At 44.9% G+C, this 5,537-nt stretch overlaps 1 protein-coding gene across 1 annotated transcript in view; it reads left to right on the top strand.

Moving 5' to 3' along the window:
* TRMT12 (tRNA methyltransferase 12 homolog) overlaps positions 1–3,150 on the top strand; it is a 10,267-nt gene extending 7,117 nt beyond the window's left edge. The window contains exon 2 of the mRNA XM_004697399.2: positions 2,870–3,150. The gene's annotated coding sequence lies outside the window, so the exon portion shown is untranslated. The remainder of the gene's footprint in view (positions 1–2,869) is intronic.
* Positions 3,151–5,537: the final 2,387 nt, after the last annotated feature.

The raw sequence follows: 5,537 nt of genomic DNA, 5'->3' as shown, positions 1-5,537 counted from the left end.
GTGTGCTTCTTCCATGTGGGCTTTGTTGTATCTCAGTTAGATGGCCACTTTTTTACCTTCCAGTCTATAGGACCCCAGATTCCATATCTTTTGATAGCCAGGCATCATCAGCTTTCTTCACCGCATTTGCTTATGCACCTACTTGTCATCAGCAATCGTGTCTGGGTAGGCTGGTGTGCTTCTTCCACGTGGGCTTTGTTGTTTCTTAGCTAGATGGCCCGCCTGTTTATCTTTAAGCCTTTAAGACCCCAGGCGCTATATCTTTTGATAGCCGGGCACCATCAGCTTTCTTCACATTTGCTTATGCGCCTGCTTAGTCCTCAGCGATGGAGTTGGGACAGGCTGGTGTGCTTCTTCCATGTGGGTTTTGTTGTTTCTCAGCTAGATGGCTGCTTGTTTATCTTCAGGCCTTTAAGGCCTCAGATGCTATATCTTTTGATAGCCGGGCACCATCAGCTTTCTTTACCAAGAGTGTAACTCTTTATGGGAGTAGAAAGCCTCTTCTTTCTCCCATGGAGCAGCAAATGGTTTCGAACTGTTGATCTTGTGGTTAGCAGCCCAACTTGTAACCTCCTATGCCAGTGGGTCTCAGCCTTCCTTGTGCCGCCACCCTTTAATAGTTCATGTTGTGGTGACCTCCCCAACCATAAAATTATTTTCGTTGCTACTTCATCACTGTAATTTTGCTACTGTTATGAATCGGGTGAACCCTGTGAAAGGGTCATTCGACCCCCAAAGCGGTTGCGACCCACAGATTGAGAACCGCTGTACTATGCCACCACTTTATTGGATTTAATTTACCTTAACATTAGTACAGACACAATGACAATTCCAATTTTCCAACAAAGCAGGTGGTAACAGTTTGGTGTAATGAATCATCTTAAATACGTATCTTAAAAATTAATGAAATATGGCTTTTCAAAAAGGAGCCCTGGTGGCATAGTGGTTAACCCGCACGGTCAGCAGTTACAGTCTCAAAAACTCCCAGTGGCAGTTCTACCCTGTCCTCTCGGGTCATGAATCAGAACTTGCTCAATGGCAGTGACTTTGGAGTTTAGTATTTCAAAGGACAAAAGTGGGAGAAGTATGAGGAATAAAGTTTTATAAGGTGATGGTAATGGTTGTACAACATTGAAAGTAATTGGTGTTCAGAGACTACATCTGACATGGCTTCAATGGCAAATTTTAAGCTACCTATATTTTAAACAATCGTTTAAAAAAAAACTGAATAGTTAAGGAGATTGATTTTATTCAGGCATTGCAATAGAGAGCACCCAGAAGATAAAGTCTCAGCCAGGTGGTTTTGACTTAAGCAAGACTCTTCCTCACTGAATAGATTTCAGTTCTTTGCCAAAGATCAGCTGTCTATAGGTGAATGGCTTTACTTGTTCTCAATTCTGCCCCATTGGTCTGTGTGGATCATTGTAGCAGTACCAGTTTTTGATTACTGTGCCTAGTAGATTGTTAGTTTGGGAAGTGTGAGGACTCCTACTTTGTCCTTTATGAATGCTTTGCTAATAGGTCTCTCCTTTCCATCTAAAGTTGGTAATTACTATGTCCATCTCTCTACAGACCGTTCATGGAATCTGGAGCTAAACCCAAACCAAACTCACTGCCATTGAGACAATTCTGATTCATAGTGACCCTAGAGGTCAGGGTAGAACTGTCCTTTTCAAGAACCACCTTTTTAGGGAAGTAGAAAGCCTCATCTTGAGTGGAGCAGCTGGTGAGTTTGATCTGCACACCTTGCAGTTAGCAGCCGAACGTGTAGCCACTATGCATGCCACCAAGGCTCAGAATCTGGATCAGGAATGCATTGTAGAACACTGTAGGTAATAATCTCCCAGGATTTTCACAATATGGGATTTTCTTGGGCAGGGGTCAGATCATTTTGAGTTGGAAGAGTCAATCTTGTCCCTCACAACAATTTAAAAATCATCTGAGTCATATTTTTACAAACAATGACCATTATCTGAATAATATCCTTTAAATGTCTTCAATTTTACTTCAGAGCCATATGTGCATAACAAAAGAGCTGCAGATGGCTAGAGGGCAGCAGTTTGCCGACCCCTGTTCTTGGGAATTAATGACTTTTTCACAACGTTAAGGCTTATCCATGAGCATGGGATTTTTCCCATCTATGTAGGTTTCTTCTGATTTCTTCCAGTACTGTTTTCTAGTTTTCTTTTATAAGTCTCTTGTATCTCTGATTAGGTTCATTCCTAGATAGTCTGTCTGATGGGTGCCTATTACAAGTGATACTTCCTTTCCAGAGGGGTTTTTTAAAACAGGAATTTGGCTGATTTTTATCTTTTGGCTGGCTGATTTTTATATGTTGATCCTATGCCCTGCCACTTTGCTGAATCCTATTAGTTCCGGAAGCTTTTTTTGTAGAATCTTGGGATTTTCTCTGTATAGGATCATCTGGAAATAGGTTGCTGCAGGTTTGAACCCATCCAGTAGTACTGATAAAAGTCCTGATGATCTGCTTGTAAAGATTATAGCCGAGAGAATCCTATGGGACTCAGCCCCACTTGCAACACTTGGAATTGCTATGAGTTGGGTGTCAACTCTATTGAAGGCTAATAAATATCATAAAGTCAGATGAACAGATGGATAGTTTTGAACAAAATAATCCACGCATATAAAGTTTGTGTGTCTCTGACAATACGCACAGTGTTCTGGGTAGCATCAATAGAAATGTACACTGGGTTCACTTAAGCCAATGTAGAAAATATTGTGAATTGAAGCCATTTTTTTGAAATTCTCATATTAAAAATTCCTAAGAATTCCACAGACGATCCCATTAACAGACCTTTTGTTTTAAGTTACACATTTAAAGGTCTTGCTTCTTTGCACACTCTCCCAGGAGCTTCATCTTCTGGTGGGAGAAAACCTGCCCTGCCCTAGAGAGTCGTCAGCCGCTTGCCTGGAGTCATGTTCGAGTAAGTGAAGAACGCCCGGCTTACTGCATCACCACTCTGGAGAGCTCTTGGCCCACGATGGAATTTAGTCTGCTTTTCTTATTAAAATACGTACACCCAATGAAGATCAGAAACAGTTAAAGAATTGATATGAGCCAAGGTGTTTACGTTCTAAGCCTTTTATTTACTGTGTACTGTGTTAAACTTTTAGAATAAAAAATGTAAATAAAATCCATGAGCTATTTTGTTATGTATTTGGCATGGTCATGATATAATGGCATGCACTTCTAGTCTCCTCTAACTCACTCCTGTTTTAGATTAATTATTGTGGGCCCTTTCTCCATAATAGCACAGCACTCTCTCTCTTCTCCCCTTCCTTTCCTCCCATTTTCTCTCTCTAAATTATAATCAGGGCCGAATAACAGGTGGGTTGAATAGCTAATTAACATCTCTGAGGTTCTCTGTCTAAGTCTTCATTAGTCCTCTCCACTGACCAACTTTGCGTCCCTTTGGGGATTTGTCATAACTACACAACTATTCCTCCCTCGATGTGCACTTTAGGAAAATTACCCTGGCAATGGTAAACAGACTGGATTAACAAATGTGGCAATAATGAGAATTCTGCAGTAAGCCAAACTACAGTAAGATTTTCAGCTAGGGGCAGAGACAACATCAAGGAGACAGATACAAGAGATATGGAGAATGGTTGGTGTGTTAGACTGGACTGACTAGAGAAACAAATCCAGAGACACTCATATAAAAGCTTTATTTATTTTAATAAATGAGAAAACATTCCAGCCCAGTCCAACTCAAGAACCTAACTCCAAAACTAGTCCATAAGGCCCTCTTCAGACTCCAGCAGCCACCGGCAATGATGCAGAATGCAGGAAGATCACAGGTTGGTGGGTGCAGAGTCCTGCGGATCTAATGGTGGTGGGTGCATTACAGGGCTCTGGCTGCAGTCAGGATCCGCCAGCAGGTAGGTGAAGGCAGAGAGAGAAGAGGAAGTTCCCAGAGCCCTGATTATGAGAAGGCTACGCCCACAGGAGGCACCATCAGGCTGTCCTGATTGACAGGTTGAATACCACTCCCTACACGTTTACATGTCTTCCAGTTGACATGAAATTATGTAACCACCACAGTTGGGTCGCAGATGAACTGTGAGTGCAGAGGGTGGAATTTGAAACCTCAAGTTTGAGCTTCAAGGAATCCTGGGTTCAGATCCTGCTTGTGACTCACTGGCTGTGTTCATGCACACCAGCCGTCCACTTTCTACCTCCGTGATATTGATAACTTATCTAAGCTTCAGTTTCTTCCTCCGTACAAAGGGATAACACCTACTAAAACAGGGCGAATGTGAAGATTTAAGCAAAATGTAAAGCCCTCGGCAGAGTTCCTACTGTGGAGCAAGTATTAAAAAGATGACTATCATATCAAAGAAGCGTAAACACATGAAATCTGAGTATGGGGAGTCTGACCATTCTACTACAGAAACCTTGACCCGAGAAAGGGCTTAGGGAGAGACCTCGTGCTTTTCCTAGCAATCTACCTGTCCTCTTGGTATCGGAATGGACAGAGGCTAACCACGCCCACCCATGGAGAATTTTGAGAACCACCCAGTTTGGCTAAGAGCCAAGCCAAGCCAGACTTCCGGTTTCAAATGCTCTCCCCTTTCATCTAAGGTGGCTGACTGGTCTTCAGTGCAGACTGACCTAATTGATACTCTCATTGGGGACCATGTTAATTACACGGACAGGCAGGTAAACACGAGTACAGAATGGACTCATCTGCCCTGAGCACGAAGAAAGGGATGATTTAGGTGTGCTTACCTCATGTTGTTGTGGGATGCTGTCCAGTCGGTCCTGACTCAGTGATCTCCATGTACAACACAACAAAACATTGCCTGGTCTTCATAATTGGTATGTGTGAGCCCACGGTTGCGGCCGGGGTCAACCCATCTCTAGGGTCCTTTGGCTCTTCTCTTGGTAGCTTAGAGCAATGTCTATGGGCGTTTAATGTCTGCTAGGAAAGGGTTCACAGGAGCCCTGGTGGCTTAGTGGGTTACGTGTTGGTTCACGTTAGCAGTTAGAAACCACCAGCCGTTCTGCGGGAGGAAGATGAGGCTTTCTACTCCCGTAAAGAATTAGTCTCAGAAACCCACAGGAGCCGTTCTACCCGGTCCTACAGTCGGGACAGTCGAGAGTAGTGAGCAGTGAGCGAATGAATAAAGGGTCAGGGGCGGCGACGGTGGCGAGTCCTGCTCTAAAGGGGCGCCTGGACAGGTCAGGCACCTGAGCGGGAGGACACGGCTGCAGATCGGCGCGTGCAACACGGGTTGGCGCCATCATCGGGAATTGGCCCCGCGGGCGGAAGCCCCAGGCGGAAACCATGGCAACGCTTTGAGACGTGGGCTACGCTCTGCGTGATGACGGCGTGGGTCAGCGTCCTTGCGCCGGATTATGACGTAGCCGCCGGCGCGGGTTCCGCGGTCTCGCGTGACCGCGGGGGCAGCTTTCAGGCCTCTAACAGCAGCAACCGCACAGGCCGGAAGGCGAGGTCAAGATGGTGGCTCCGCGGGCGGGGGAGGCGCTGGAGGGAGGAGGAGCCAGCCCG

Source organism: Echinops telfairi, unplaced genomic scaffold, assembly GCF_000313985.2.
Source record: "Echinops telfairi isolate 266 unplaced genomic scaffold, ASM31398v2 ScPeMD7_1;HRSCAF=3_0, whole genome shotgun sequence".
Lineage (NCBI taxonomy): Eukaryota > Metazoa > Chordata > Mammalia > Afrosoricida > Tenrecidae > Echinops > Echinops telfairi.
The sequence above is the reverse complement of the archived record's forward strand: the minus strand, read 5'-3'. Positions and strand labels throughout refer to the sequence as shown.